A 17614-nucleotide genomic window follows, 5' to 3' on the forward strand; every position below is an offset into this window, starting at 1 on the left:
GTGAGTTAGGGTTAGGAGCGGGTCAGGTAAGTGTGCTGTAGTGACGGACCTTAGGGTTAGGGTTTGGGTCAGGGTTGTAGGTAGTTGTGTATGTGAGGTTTAGTGTGGGTTTGCAGGATTTTGGTGTGCTTGTGTTGTGTATGTGGTTTTTGGATGGGGAATGTGTTTTGTTTGTTGATTGTGGTGTGTGAAGTGTATAAGGTTTCGTGTTTGTGTACCGTCGGTTATTTCGTTGTCGGGCATGTGGATTTTCGTGTTTTTGTACTGTCGGTTATGTGGTTTCGGTGATTGCGTTGTCGGTGTTGTGGTGTTTCGGTGAAGTCAGGTAGAACCTGAACAACATATGGTGATACAGTGGAAGGACATGCTACTTAAAATAAGGAGTACTTGTATATTCTGGAGAATATTTAAACTTACATATGGCAAGCTGGTGGTAGAATGCAGAAGTCCAGGAAGTCATCAAAAGAAAGGAGGAGTGCAGGAAGAAGTGGGAGATAGAAAAGACTGACCAGGCTAAAAAGGACTACTGATTGGCTAACAAATAAGCTAAGAAAGAAGTTGCAATAGCAAAGAATAGGGCATCAGTGGCACTCTACCAACTTCTGGAAAGTGACTCAGTAGGTGGCACAAAGAAACTATATCAGGTTGCAAGGCAAAGACTGAAAGATAAAGAAGATATTCAGACACCCCTCATAAGGGATGCCAGCAACAACCTGCTCATGTCCACAGGACCTCAAAGGCAGATGAAAGGAGTATTTCCAGCAGCTTCTGAATGAAGAAAACCGCACAGAAGTTGTACTGCCCCAGAAACAGCCTACAATGAGCGAAGAAAATGAGCCCACCCTAGATGAAGTAAGAACAGCACTAAGGAAAATGAAGTCAGGGAAAGCAGCAGGCTCAGATGAGGTTACAGCAGATATGATAAAGATGCTGGGAGAGATAGTGTAGAAATGGCTCTTGAGGGTACTCATAGCAATGTGGAGAGAAAGGCATATTCCAGATGACTGGAGAATAAGCATACTCATGTCAGTATACAAGAACAAAGCGGCCATCCACAACTGTGAGCAGTACAGAGGCATCAAACAGTTGGATTTTTAAAATCAGTTTGGATTTGTAAAAGGCAGATCATGTCTTCTAAACCTGATTGACTTCTTTGAAGCAGTCACCAAAGCCATAGATGAGGGTAAAATGGTTCACACAGCTTATCTAGATCTCGCCAAGGCTTTCGACACCATCCCCCACTCTGGAATTATAGATAAGCTCACTAAACTAGGTATAAATCCCTATGTCACAAGATGGGTTGCCAACTGGCTCATAGACAGAACCCACACTGTGAAAGTAGCGTATTCCAAATCCGACATCAGACCAGTGACAAGTGGAGTACTACAGGGTTCAGTCCTGAGTCCTCTCCTGTTTCGCATCTACTTCTCTGAAGTGCAGGCCAACACAGAAGGTCTTTGGCTAACAAAGTTTGCAGATGACTGCAAACTAGGAGCCATAATCGAAACTCCTAATGATGTGGACAAACTACAAAAGGGCCTCACTGAGACAGATACCTGGTGTTAAAGCCATGGCCTGAAGCTCAATGCCAAAAAGTGTATTGTCATCTCCTTTGGTAAAAACTCTGTACCCATGAATTACCACATAGCTGGTAGTCTACTTAATGCCAAAAATGTGATAAGAGACCTTGGGACACAGGTGGACAGTAGTCTCTGCTTTGATAATCACATGGCCACAGTGGTCAGGAAATCCTTCTACGTGGCTCATCTCATCACAAAAGGATTCTCATCCAGAAAAAAATAAGTCATTGTTCCCCTCTACTCATTACTCATTAGACCCATTATAGAGTACAACACCCCTTTTGCTATGTACCTCACAAGACATCTACAACAACTGGAAAGACCACAGAAATACCTCACAAAGAGGATTACTGGCTTCAAACAGATGCCCTATGTAGACCGTCTCAAAAAACTACAGCTTTACTCCATCGCATATCACCTACTCAGGGGTGATCTTTGCCTAACATACAAAGCTATGTCAAACCCAGAGCTGTTGGACATGCTCCACTTAAAGAAATCCCAATCCCTCTGAGCTACACGCTCTAGACACCTTAACCTTGTCACCACAATAAACAGAACATGCTGGAGGGATAGATTCCTGTCCCAGAGACTTCCCATACTCTGGAACAGACTACCTATCTATGTCAAACAGAGCTCCTCATTAGCACTCTTCAAGAAAAATCTTGATGATTGGATGGGAAATGGGAAATTCACCCTGAGGATCACTTCTGTGGCTCTGCTCGACAGGGGCACAGGAAAATAATTCTCTTGGGTGGCAAAAGCCAGGGTACATTTTTTGGCTAGACTTGTATGGACCCTAGGACCGATAGCCTAGTACCTACCTATGAACCTATGAACTCCTATCACATTGCATGAAAGTTATGGAGAGGATGATTGATAAATGGATACGCAAAGCAGTAGCATGTAAGATGGGAAATAAGCAGTTTGGATTCAGATCATGATGTAGTACAATTGACCTGATGTTTGCAGTGAGACAGATACTTGAGAAGAAGTTAGAGATGAGGATAGAGTCCAACTGGGCATTCCTAGACTTGGAAAAAGCATATGATAAGGTTCCAAGAAAGCTGATCTGGGTAGTACTGTGGTGGTTTGAAGTCCCAGAAACATTGGTAGAATTAGTGCAGGCTATGTACAAGGACCCAATGACTCAAGTATGAACAGTATTTGGCCTCACAGAGGGCCAGTGGGAGTTGGGGGTACAGGTTTCATCTCTGAGTCCACTGCTGTTCATGCTGGTAATGGATTACATTAGCACACAGGTCAGAGGGGACAGATCAACAAAGTTGCTGTATGCAGACGATGTGGCATTATGGACAAGCTCTGAGCAAGAACTTCAGTAAAGTATAGGAGAATGCAATGCAAAACTCAAGCCACATGGGATGAAAGTAAGCACAGACAAGATGGTGGTAATGGCAGCAAATTGGGGAAATCAGAAGAAGCTGAGAATAGAGATAGAAGGGAAGAACAGTGGAACAGGTAAACAGCTTCAAGTATCTGGGAGGTGTGATCGAGTAGAAGAGAAGTCTGAATGAAAAGGTCAAAGCTAGAATCAGAGGGGCTGCAGCCAAATGGCATAGAGTGTCAGGTGTAGTCTATGACAGAAGAATGCCAAATAAGCTGAAAAGTAAGGTGTACAAGACTGTGGTGTGACCAGTACTACTGTACGGTACAGAAACATGGGCAGTAAAGGCAGAACAGTTGAAGAAACTAGAGGTGATGGAAATGAAGTGCCTGAGAAGGGTAGTAGGATGCACACTGCGAGACAGATGAAGAAATGAGGACATAAGAACAGAAGCCAAAGTAGCGCCAATTAATAGATTATAATGGTTTGGTGAGGAAGATTTGGGACAGACAGGAAGAAGGTAAGAGGAAGTGAGGACATCCGGCAAAGAGGTTTATGGATTGTGTGAAAGGAGATCTGCGACAGTCAGGTATGAGTGTTGAAGAAGGCAGGAGTGTGGCACTGAATCAAGAGAGTTAGCGGCAGTTAACACGATACCCTAACCCCATATAGAAAAAGTGGGAAAAGGGGGCTGATGATGATGATGATGATTTAAACTTACATATGTAAAAGAGCATGTTTAATTAGTTCAGTAATATTGGGTAAAATGGCACATCTAGCAAGTATACTTATGATACCATCAGAATGTGAAAAATATTTATTGAATGTATTATTTACATTCATATGGGGATCTAGATTGAACCCTTTTAAAAGAATTCTTTATGTTGCCAATAAGAAAGGAGGTTTGGGTTTAGTACACCCAATTATATATATTGCCTCATTAAACTTGAGTGAGACTGAAAAAGATGCAAAAAATATATGGACTGTACAGTTTTTTGTGGAGGTTGTCCATTAATAGGCTTCCAGTAAAAGCAAACATGCTATACAAATCAATAAAAATAGAATCTGCATATATTATGGGTAATTAAAGAACAAAAACAAACACTATAAGGCAGAGGACTCCACATAGAGCTGATCAAATTCTTTTATTCAATAAAATCAAGAGTAAGTTTTTCAAGAAGTGCTGAGAATGGTACTGTAGAAAAGGAACCAGGTGATGTAGCAGCAGAGAATGCAGAGATTAAAATTTATGGAGAAATGACACATAGTGAAAGAGGAACGCAGCAACAAACTGAGAAGGTGCCTGTTTTTTTGGTAGCAGTAGTAAGTAAAACATATGCAGCAGTGAAAGCAGGCAAAGAAGGAAAGCAGCAACAGACTTTAAGTAAAAGATTTTTTTTTAAAGAAGAGAAGACCAGCTGTGAGAATATCAACAAAAATGACACTGTAATAGACAAATAGACAAATATTTTCTTTGGGACAGTTTAATAACTCTTAGGGGTTTTGAAGCTCAAGAAATTTGGTCTTTTGTACATATTGGGACAGAATTATTTTTTTTTGACTGATGGAAAATTTCTAGAACTATGTAACAAAAAGAGCATTATTCATGGAACAATTATTTGTTTTCTGGAAATAACTTAAATGGTAAAAAAATGTTACTTTGAAGTTTAGAACAGATGAACTGGAATCAGATGATGCTAACCAATGCATGCAGGGTCTGTGTGAAACTATTGATAGTATTGTGAAAGTTAGAGGTGAGAGAAATGTATGGAATGGAGGATGGAAGTTCGAAGCTGTTTTGAAACGTGAAAACAAAATGATGTTGCAACACTTGCCAAGTGCTATTTTTGTGGCTTGTCAAATAGGGAATGTTAAGATATGCTGGCCAGCCTAAATCTTGTTTCTTTTGTGGGGACTTGTCACATTTATTTAATGATTGTGACAAGATACAATGTAACCAGTGTGGGGAAAAAGGATGTACAGCAAATCTTATTCAGGGGATTAAGGTTTATTTGTACATAAACACAAAGAAAATATTCAGTTGAGGAGAGAGTAAAAATAAGAAAATGAAAAATTAAACGTTTCACCTAAACTTAGGAAAAGCAACAATTTTAGAGTACTTCCAGTAAATGTGAACAGTGTTAACTCTGTAAAAAGAATACAGATACTGCAATGTTATGCTAAATGTGATGTGAATTTTAATCTGTTATAGGATACAAGATTCCTGACAAGTGAAGAAACAAAATGTGAACAGAAAAATTGTAGGGTGGAAATATAATATGGAACTTAGGAAATTAATGTTGTTCTGGAGTGGCTGTGTTGTGTAAAAAAACAATAAAAATACTAGATGTAATGTTGGTAAGGATGAGAATGTTAACTGTGAGTTGGAGAGAACATACTTATAGAATTATAGCATTAGATGCATCTATAACTAGCAAGGAAAGAGAAAATCTGTTTCATCAAATATTACACTTTGTGGTAGTTAACATAACAATTATCATTGCAGGATACTTTAATTGTGATTTAGGAAGTGTAAAAAGAAAGGGAAAGATGTAAAAAAATACAGGAAGTGTTAAAATATGGTATATTAGCTGCGTTGAGCAAACGTCAATGGACTTATAGAAAGGGGTGTTTTTTATCTAAAATTAATTACTTTGTATTATCAGAAAGTTTGGGAGTAGCAGATGATACAGTTGTGACAGTTGTTCAGACCATTTAGCAATATGCATGGAGGTGATGGAAGAAAAGGAGTATTTTAAAATAAGAAGGAAAATAAAAATATTAAACGTGAAATTATGGGATGATATTGGGGAGTGGTAAGTACTGAAGTTGTAGAATGATCTTATATGCACGGACGACTTCTATAAAAACTGGTCTGAGTGGTGGACTGAATTTTTTAAAAAAACATAAAGAGTGTTCTTCCAATGTCAGGATGATGTAAGAACGAAACAGAAAGAGAAGCGTGGGAAAGCATACAGAAAATTATTAGAGCATTTAGAGAATAATACAAAGGAGTGTTGTAATATGAAAAAATAAATAAAATAAATCAAGAAAAATTAAGACATTACTATTTAAGAAGAGATATTATTTACAAGGGAGAAGGCAGGAGATATATGTATATTTTTGGCAAAATATAAAAGAAGGATATTATATAATAAGGGAAATAAAAAAATGTCAAAGAAGAGGTAAAAAGAACAAATTATAAAAATTGTAGTACAGTGTGTTGAAAATATGTATAAGAGTAAAACAAAGGAAAATAAGAGAGAATGGAAACTAAAAACATCTTAAGGGAGAATTTGAAAAATATATTATGAAGTACTCAGGAAAGTAAATGTTGATTTAGTATTAGGCCCAGATGGCATAGGGTATGGAATGTACAAGAAATTAATGAAGTGAGAAAGAGAGTGTAGTGAATGAATAGTTGAAGGAAGGGTTTGTTTATGAAGAATTATATAGTGGAATATTAAAATTTATGTGGAATAAAGGTGAGAAGAATTAAATGAAAAATTGGAAACCCAAAACACTAAATAACACAGATTATAATTTCTTTATGGGAATAATACAGAGGAGAATGAAAGGAAGGGTGGGAAGGGATGTTAAGAATTGTTATTCGTTGTGAGAGAAACTGTGGAGGATATTATAAGTAAAAGGGAGGATGTGAAACGTACAGTAGGTGATATTAGCAAGACATTTCATGCAGTAGGACATGAGGCTTTGTGGGGTGTTATGTTGAAGTATGGAATAGGTAATATAATTAAGAAAGTATGTATGTCAGCATATCAGAATAATAGAGTGAGAATGTTAGTGAATGGGTGGCTGAGTAAAGAAATACGCATGAAGTGTGGTATAAGACAAGGATGTCCCAAGAGTGGAATATTGTTCGCACTGGGAATGAATGTGATAGTGAGTGAAGCAGCTTACAGAATGAAAGATGCTGGATATATGATACAAAAGGAAGCAGTGATTCCAGTAGTTTTGGCATGCACAGGCTATATATTTGTAGTTATTAAGAATAAAATATGAATGAGAGAAGTGTTGGTTTGTCTGAATGGATATTGAACGGAAATAGGAATGAAGTGGTTTGTTAGGGATAAAATCTGGGAAAATTATGTAGTTATGATACAATGGGGGGGGGGGGTTGATAAAAGAAATGAAAAAACATTTTCTTTTTTGGAGAATGTATAGATTTGCATCCAGGAAAATGGTTATTTGGTGAAGTCTGTATTAATGGGAACAATAGCTTATATGTCAAATGTTTATATGATCCCAGAAAAAAATGAAAAGGAAATAGTGCAGTTGGTGTTTTTTTTCATATAGGGTTCAATATTAAACCCAGTGAAAAGAGGTGTGCTGTATATGAGTGAAGACAAAGGGGGTTGGGGTTACTAAATCCAGTTGTTTGTTCTGCTGTTTTATTCTTTGTATTCAATATTAAAGTGGATAAAGGAAGAGAGTGAGAAATTAATACTGAGAATGTTTAAATATAAGTATGAGAGTGAGACATTAATAATGAAAATGTTTAAATATAAGTACAAAAAGTTCTGGGAAATGAAAATAGGAAAAAAGAGAAAAAAAATATGTAAATGAACACATTAAAAACTATATAAAAAATATTAACATGGAAAATAAAAATTGGTGATGGTTGTGAAAGATAGAGGGATGTCGTATAATAATGTGATGAAACAATATGATTATGTAAATCCATGGGGAAATTTACCAGAAGATGTGATTAAAGCCATTGATGTAAGGAAAAAGTGGTGTACCAAGATAACAGAGCATCAGGATTTTTTGTGGAGACAGATAATCAATAAATTATTAGTAAAGAGGAAAATGCCTTATAGAAAAAAAGTTGAAAGCGTGTGTTTATCTTGTCGGAGGAATAGACAACAAAACTTGTTTTTTTTTTTATTTTTTGTTTTTTTTTTTAACGTAGAAGGGTTATGAAACTCTGTAAAAAGAGTTGTGAGAAGAAACATTTTTTGAGTGTATTGATGACATAAACAATTTAGATATGCATATGATTATGTATGGATAATATAAGAACAAGAAGAAAGAATATGAGAGGAGGGTAGATAAAAATGCACTTTCTATCAAATACTAAATGATTTTTAATGGGAAATATATTTTTCCAGATATATTGTGAAAATTAGCTTATGTTTGTGGAAGAAGGAGTAGAGGTCAATTATGGAAGAATTACAATGAGGATATTAGAAGAAAAATGATTAATAGTGGAAAAATAGAAATGTGCACATATGTGCCTGTAGATATGTACATTTTGTAAATATATTTGTATCTAATATTTTTTATGCTGTGTAAGATAAAGGACCCTTACTCTTTTTGATAGATGCTATGGGATCTTTTACATCGACCTGAGCTACCACCAACTGAAGCAGATGGGGCGTCTATTTAACATCTCAACCAAAGGACAATGTACTCAGAAGTACAGCAACCCCCCCCCCCCCTTAAGCTGTACTGCAGTTTCAGCAGTCCATCTACCTGGTGTAGGAATAGAACTTACAACTTTCTGTACCAAACCTGCATGTTCTACCTGTCGCACCACTGACACCCATGATTCTTAGAACAGACAATAAGATGAGGAAATCTTTGACAGTTAATAAAGTATCAAAAATTAGTATTTTAATTAGAAGACTGTAAGACAGACATTGATTTAGAAAAAAATATGGCTATTAATTGAATGTGGTGCTTATTGTATGTTAGAGTCTAGAAGCATATTATAACCACTGGGCTTTGGGCTGCACTGATTATTTTGGTTTGAAGAGAGGTGATAAGGGTATGGGATGTTAGGAACAGCTGGCCATGGATATTGGAGGGACCATGTATAAGGATTGCCTTTGTTTGCCATTGTATTTATGATGAGTATAAGTAAGGGGATTATTCAAAAAATATAATAATACTGACCACTTATAATAATGCAGGAACAATTGAACTTTATAGAAAATGATGATATAATGAGATATATAGGGAAATTTAGAAAGAGGCACAACATGATGTAGCAGCAGTAAACAGCCTTAACAAGTTAACACAATATGACAAACGAGGATTAAACTTGCATAAGCTCTTCAGCATCATGCAGGGGCAGAGCTGAATAATGAATATTTTCAGTTGTGATAATGTCACTAACTGAACCACTGAAGTGACCATGCTATGAGTAATCAAATGACTAGGAAATGGAACGTGCAGGTGGTGTGCCCAAAGCTATGTATGTTCATACATGTATCAACAAGTTCCGTTGCTGTTACATAGACACTGGAAGCAGCCCATACAAACAGTACTATAGCAAAGTTCCAACTGATTTTATTATATAAATACAAAGGAAATATAGAGCTAAGACAGGCAGAAATGCAGAGGAGCAATCAGAGGAACATACAGAAGTGAAGACTGGTACTGGAGGAAGAAGTATATACTTTTTCTGACAGTTGCCGATGTTTTTTTTTTTTTTTTTTTTTTTCAAAGAAGGATGAGGAGAATGTAGTAAGGAAATGTGTTGATAGGAAGTCTGGTAGATGGAAGGAAGCAGGGACAAACAATCATAGGATGCAACAAAGACTGGCAAGGGAGTTGGTGACACATAAGGGGGCAACAATGGAGAAGCAGACTTATGTGACAACTAGTGATGGAGAGAACTGGACTACAAACAGGGTATTGGATTTGTCAAAAAAGTTTGTTAAATACAATTATGTGGGTTAGGGCAGAGTGAAGAGGCCTATTCATTGGCCCAGAAGGGGACCCACTTAGATGTCAGTTACTTTGTGGCTAATGTCATGGACCAGCTCTACCTCTGATGGTAAGTAGTTGAGGCTGTGTGACTCAACAAGTTGAATGAGCAAGTGTCAGTGTGGACACTGAGACACAAATCTACTTCATTCTTATCAGTCATCAGACTATTCACCTGGTGACCCAGGAGTGCACCTTTGCACTACTGTCAGAAGAGGATCTTTCACCATTTTCTGGGAAGTGGCAATGGAGGTCACCAGCAAGGTCTTTAGGTCATCTTCTACAAGTTTATCTTCATCACTCTGCAGAGAGGCAAGCATGAGGACTACTAGGTGAGGTGGGTGGTCAGACCATGGTGTCTTCCACCTTACTTCTGCTTGCACCATGTCTGATCTTCTAGAAAAAGAAAACAACTAATCAGAATAATAAAAAGAAATTTCATAAAATGAAAGAAAAAAAAAGATGTAAATACAACTTAGTTACATTTGGTGCATATTATCAAAATATTATATTCCTGCCACATTGCACTTTCCCTACCAAATAGAGAGACTGGCCTGCTTCCAGTCATAGATGATCTGCTTGTCTTCAGTATCCTTTGGTATTGTAAAACATAAAGCAAACAGTACTGAGTGCAGAATATCCCTGACAGCACAAGACTGTACTATCTGCAATGTGAGATGGACAGCAGGTATGGCTAACATGGAAGAATGGAATGTTTACAACAAAAATGTGGGCTCCCTCTCTAATCTCTTCCTCCTATGTGAAAGGATGGGTAGTACCTCCTCAGATCACTGTATATGTGCTGACAATACTCACTAGCATGGGTCATGCCAGTGGCATCACTGACTGCACTGGCAAGCTGGTTCCAGGCATCCACTTTATAAAGGGAGATCTTCAGGTGATCCCAATGATTCTTGTGTAACAGGTATAAACAGATTTTGTGCTTTCTGCTACACCAAATGGGAGTCTGTGTCTGTAGAGGGCATTACCATTTGCTAGTTCAACTCCAGAAGAAAATCATTTGGAGATTATTGTGCATGATTGTATGTAGCAGACACTACATGATGTACATCAATGGACAGCAGAGTACCATGATACCCATTAACAGAAATAATATGCATATGGTCAGTACCACAATACAAAGTGACATCAACATGAGTAGACTATACACACAGACACACAGACACACACACACACACACACACACACACACACACACACACACACACACACACACACACACACACACACACCCACGCACCCACGCACACACACACACACACACACACACACACACACACACACACACACACACACACACACACACACACACACACACACACACACACACACACACACACACACACACACACACACACACACACACACACACAGACACACACACACACACACACACACACACACACACACACACCACACACACACAGAAGTGCATACCCTATGTGACATTCCAGCTTGTGAATGGCCATAACAGGCAGCAGGATAACGCAATGCCTAATGTCAGTATCACAGAGTGAGATCACCGTGGCTAGGAATCACTTGCATGCGCACACTATATTACCTTCCAGCCAATAAATGAGCATGAAAGGGCCCCGTAATGCAGACTATGGGAGATGATGCCTTGCCTTATTTGCATGATTCAGAATGAAGCATGCAAAATCACCTTATTTGCATGATTGCTGATCTATAATCCCTATTTTAGCTCAATAAAATCTGCAGTCACCAGTTTACGGGAGACTGTTACAGCAAGTAATGCAGAGAATACCTTGTGCATTGCACACCACCTGAAAGTTGCTGGAGTAGGAGCCATTTTGACTGATATACCATATGCCATAGGGAGAATCTTTATAACAATATGTGTGCATTCATTAGCCCCTAGGACCTCAGGGAAATGGGCTACTTCATATACTGCCAGTATAGTTATGATTTCTCCTCTGTTATGCAAGGAAATTAAATATTTTTCTCCACATTTTTCACCATCACTTTAAGGAACTGGCATAGGATTTACAATACCAATCATTTTGAAACTTCTAATGTGTCCTGTAGCATATGAATGGCCCCTATAAGGATGGTTAATGTTACACAAACCCAGACAGTATATACAGCCCCCTTCATTTCATGTATAGATAACTCATATCTACTAATGTCTGATTGGTGTGTTTGCTCATACAAAAGTGACAAACAATTCTCTGATTACGAACGCGCCAGCCCCAGCAGACTTCTGTGATATGAAGGCAAGTGATGAGCAATATATCAGACACATTCTCCCAAAGGTAATGACTGACACATTGACCAGTTGTAGCAGATGTTACTCCTAGCATTTTAGTATGAGTGATATACCTGCAATGATAAATGGTAATCTTCAGCAAAAATTATCTCTACTATACATTTCACTAATTTTATGTTTATGACTAATTCCACTGTGTTTGTTATCTTCATTTGCATATAGAATGGTTTTCATTATAGGCTCATGATTTCATAGGTACTTTCTAGGCCACTGATCTGTGAAGATCTGAAGAAGCTTAGCCTTACATTACAATGGTAGTTTTTAGCAATTATATTTTACATATGAATTACCCAGAGGCAGGAAGAACAAAGATATACTGGGACATTTACTTGTTGTCTCTATCCATAAAGACCAAACCAAAAGATGGAAGCAAGTCAAACGACAACCAAAACCAAAAATAAAGACTTGCAAGGAGTGTCCAAATAGAGGTCGGAAACCAGGATTCCTTCTTAAAAGCATCTTTTATTGAAAATCACAAAACACCAATAACGCCAAACCAATCTATACGTTTTTGACAAAGGCAAGTCTTCATCAGAAAGTAATCTTAAACAAAAAACAGAACATTTAAATAGCCATTCAATATCATGATTCAATTAATCCAATTAAAATCTAACCAATAAAAATCTCTAGTACTGAAATGTCTATTCAAACTTCAACAGTACTATTTACGTAAAAGTTTGTAAGTACAATAAATAAAATTTTTAATCCACAACATAATTATTCAAAATACATATAAATTAGTTAAAAATTGTATCTTCCCTTTATATATATATATATATATATATATATATATATATACGAAGTTACTATTGCAGTTGCTTAAAAATAGTTTGAAGTTTAAAAAATCTAGCCCTAATTCCATATTTCCATAGCCACCTTGTGGTTAAAACCTAAAATCACAATTTAGCAGCCCTTAATTTAAGAACTGAGGAAATGGAAATCATATCATTCAAACCAGGTAACTTGGTGGAATCCAAAATAATCTGCCAGTACAACTCTCTATATTCGAGTTTGGCTTCCCACATGCCACCTCTTATTTCCTTTGGAATCATTTCTAAGACAAAGAAAAGAAATGTAGCCTGGGAACAAATCAAAGTATGTCTAAAAAGGGCATTTTTACTATTTTGTTTCTTTATTTCATACAAATGCTCGTATATACTTTTTTTAACTTTCTCTCGGTTTTTCCAACGTAGTAAGAACTACACATTTTACATATAGCAATGTAAACCACACCATAAGTATTACAGTTAGAGAAACTGTCACTAGTGATCTCCTTGTCTCTTGCTGTAATGTAAATGCTGGTTTTATTAGCTATATAGGGGCACTGTGAGCAGGATCCACATTTGAAAGTACCCGCACTTTTTAAAGATGCCCTAGCTTTATTCTGTATACCAAACTCAAATAATTGTTTAAAATTTAAGTCTTTCCGATAAGTAAACTTCAAAGATTTGTTTTTGAATACATTTAAATCGGAAATTTCCACAAACCTGTTCCATTCATTAAAAATAACTTCCTTAATTACAGCTGCATCCCCTGAATAATCTAAAATAAATGCATCATCCTATTTCTTAAGCTCATTCATGTGGGTATTTGTATGTCCTGCAGCTTGAATGGTTTGTCCAAAAATAGGGGCAAATCTATCTTTTCTTCCCTGGGCCACTAAATCAAACATCTCTTGTAATAACATATCAGGGTAACCACGTCTGTTAAACATTTCTAAAACTTTACCACTTTCAATGATGAAGTCATGATCATCTGAAGTCATTCTACTAACTCTTACTAACTGTCCCTTAACCAGATTCTTCTTCTGGAAAAAGGGGTGGCTGCTCTTAAAATGTAGGTAAGAGTTGGAGAATGTTTCCTTATGGTAAATACAAGAAGAGAAGCCATCAGCTTTTTTTGAAATGAAAACATCCAAATAAATGTGGGTTTCTGAATTATAACTATAAGTGAAATCTAAAAAAGTGGTGGAACTTTTTAAATAATCTAATAATTCAATAAATCTTTGATGTGTATCTGTCCAAAACATGACTATATCGTCCAGGAACCTTTTATATAAAGACCAGCACCCAACAAAAGGACTGTTTAATACGTATAATTCTTCCCATCTGGACAAAATTATGTTCGCGTATGTGAGTGCACATTTAGCCCCCATTGCAACTCCCCTCTTTTGCTTAAAAAATTCTCCTTGGAAAAACATATAATTGTTGGTGGGAATTGTGTCCATGAACGTTAAACAGTTCCTAAAGTCGTCCCCTGAAAACGATTTGTTATCCCTAATACTATCTTCTAGCCACTGAAGCCCAACATCATGAGGAATGGATCCAAACAAATCTACCACATCTAAAGTAACAAAGGACAATTCTGAGGAAAATAAATGAGGTTGAACACGCCTAAGAAAATCCCAAGAGTCCTTTAGTACAGTTGGACCCTCATAAGAAAGCTTTTTTAGTTTGTCATCCACAAATTTAGCCAGTGAAGTAGTAGCAGAACCTTCCGAGGCCACAATAACTCTAAGAGGAGGGTCCACTTGGTCCTTATGGACCTTGGGTATCCCAAAAACTGAAGGGACCCTGGGATGTAGGTTGATCAAAAAATTATAGGTGTCCTTATCAATGGAACCCTCCAATAGTAAATCATACAATAACAACTTAATTTTGGAATGTGCCAAATTGACCTCGTTGACAGAAGCCCTTGAGTATTTGGAGGTATCACAAAGTAAATCCTTCATTTTGGATTCATAGGTTATAAAATCCATCAATACTGTACCTCCACCTTTATCGGGCTGCATAATTCTGACATTCCTGTTATTTCTCAGTTCGTTTAACACTGCTTTTTCACCCACTGACAAATTAGGAAAAATCCTATGCTGGCTTACTACTTTTCTAATTTCCCTTTATAGAATTATATCCAAGTTTTTCAATTGTGGATGTAAAGGTGGGTTCATAGTGCTTCTTTTCCTCAGAGAGCCAGTACCCTCTATTTTCAATTTTGTTTTCCTGAAATAATAAAGCAAAGTTCATTTTTCTTAAAAATAACTTTAAATCTACAATTAGTCTGGGTAAACTGGCCTTTCTAATAGGAATAAATTTAAAACCCTTTGAAAATAAATGAAAATGTTCCACTTTTACTTCTATATCACTATAGTTAAAAATCTTGTAATCATTCAATGTGTAAATATGACCTTGTTTTGTTACTGGAGTGTTCATATCTAAATGAACATTCAATGGTAATTCCGTCTGTAATTGTTCTTGTACTGTGGATAACGGACAGGATTCTGGTTGTGAATCCTGTCCAATCTCTGTAAAGGGGCAGGCATGTCCATTTCAAAAATTTCAGGTTGATCAATAAGCATATCCTGCCCCTCTAGATCTACATTCTGTCTAGGAGAATCTACAGGTCCATTGTCAGTTTGGTAAAAGGCTGCAGTAGCAAAAGAATAAGATGTTTTAGGTTTAGGAAAGGCCATACCATACTTGTAATCCCTTACATCCCTCTCTAATTTAGCCTGCTTCCTTTTCATATTAGTCTTACATTTTGAATCCACATCAGAAAAAATGTCATTATATAATTTCTTTTCAGATTCCACCTTAAAAAGCAAGTCATTAATAATATTTACATTAATTCGCTCTATCTTGTTCAATAAAATTGTTCTAACTCTTTCATTTTCTTTAATTATAGAACCCACAACATCAAAGCCACACTTGTCATAAATCTTTATTAATTCTGAATGAAATTCAGAACCTTCAATAACGTTGTTCGGAAACTTAACTATACGAAGACCCTTAGGTACAATTTGTTTATTTAAGCATTCCCTAAGGAATGAACAATCACAACCAAGACGCTTGTATTTCTCTACCAAAAAATATAATTTGTCTATATTCTCCCTATAAGTACTGGTTCTCCCCTCATGATGTCCAATACTAACGGGAGATTCTGATAACACATAATCTTTCTCTAAAAAAGTTTTGAAATCAAATCTGCTGTTTGCAGATGAAGAAAAGTCACCTTGACCATCTCCTCGATGGGTAGAAATTGTTGAACGCAAAAGACGAGGAAATTCTGAAAAATATTCATTGTTTGAAAGCAAATTATCATTGGAACTGTTGCCACCATTAGTTCCTCTCACAGTATTGCACATCTGCTTGGAGGTTGTAGATAGTTTATTGGCATAAGTTTGTGATAAACTACCACTGTTTAATGCTGAGGCCAATGTAACTATTGAAGAACAGGCTGGCGTCAAAAGTTCAACCAGCTGAGAAAGCTGGCCAATGACCTTGCGAAGTTTACCCTTCACATGTGAACGTGAAATATCAAGTGTGGTTTCACCCTCTGGACTCTCTGCCATCGCACAAAACCAAAACCAAACCAAAAGATGGAAGGAAGTCAAACGACAACCAAAACCAAAAATAAAGACTTGCAAGGAGTGTCCAAATAGAGGTTGGAAACCAGGATTCCTTCTTAAAAGGATCTTTTATTGAAAATCACCAATAACGCCAAACCAATCTATACGTTTTCGACAAAGGCAAGTCTTCATCAGAAAGTGATCTTAAACAAAAAACAGAACATTTAAATAGCCATTCAATATTAAGATTAAATTAATCCAATTAAAATCTAACCAATAAAAATCTCTAGTACTGAAATGTCTATTCAAACTTCTTTAACAGTACTATTTACGTAAAAGTTTTGAAGTACAATAAATAAAATTTTTAATCCACAACATAATTATTCAAAATACATATAAATTAGTTAAAAATTGTATCTTCCCTTTATATATATACAAAGTTACTATTACAGTTGTTTAAAAATAGTTTGAAGTTTAAAAAATCTAGCCCTAATTCCATATTTCCATAGCCACCTTGTGGCTAAAACCTAAAATCACAATTTAGCAGCCCTTAATTTAAGAACTGAGGAAATGGAAATCATGTCATTCAAACCAGGTAACTTGGTGGAATCCAAAATAATCTGCCAGTACAACTCTCTATATTCGAGTTTGGCTTCCCACATGCCACCTCTTATTTCCTTTGGAATAATTTCTAAGACAAAGAAAAGAAATGTAGCCTAGGAACAAATCAAAGTATGTCTAAAAAGGGCATTTTTTACTATTTTGTTTCTTTATTTCATACAAATGCTCGTATATACGTTTTTTTAACTTTCTCTCGGTTTTTCCAACGTAGTAAGAACTACACATTTTACATATAGCAATGTAAACCACACCATAAGTATTACAGTTAGAGAAACTGTCACTAGTAATCTCCTTGTCTCTTGCTGTAATGTAAATGCTGGTTTTATTAGCTATATGGGGGCACTGTGAGCAGGATCCATATTGGAAAGTATCCATAAAGAAAAAGAGTGTTAAACAAGGGTAGAATTTGCAGTTTCTCACCCATTCATCCAAATTATATTTCAATAGCATAAGGGAAGTACCCCGCTGCCTGTGGTGTGAAAAATGGTTCCATAGAAGAGGTAGTACACACATCTCTCTCCAACATGTTTGATTTATGTTGCAAAAGAGATTGAGATCCCTTGAGAGGGTATTCATGTTACCATTGGACTTGCAAATGTTTGATAAGTCTGACAGGATAGTCTTCTCTGGCTTCATACAGAAGGCAGAGGTTGCATATTAATAGTCTGTATTATACTGAGAAG

The sequence above is a fragment of the Protopterus annectens genome, chromosome 8.part0 (assembly GCF_019279795.1).
Source record: "Protopterus annectens isolate FY-2018-M chromosome 8.part0, PAN1.0, whole genome shotgun sequence".
NCBI lineage: Eukaryota > Metazoa > Chordata > Ceratodontiformes > Protopteridae > Protopterus > Protopterus annectens.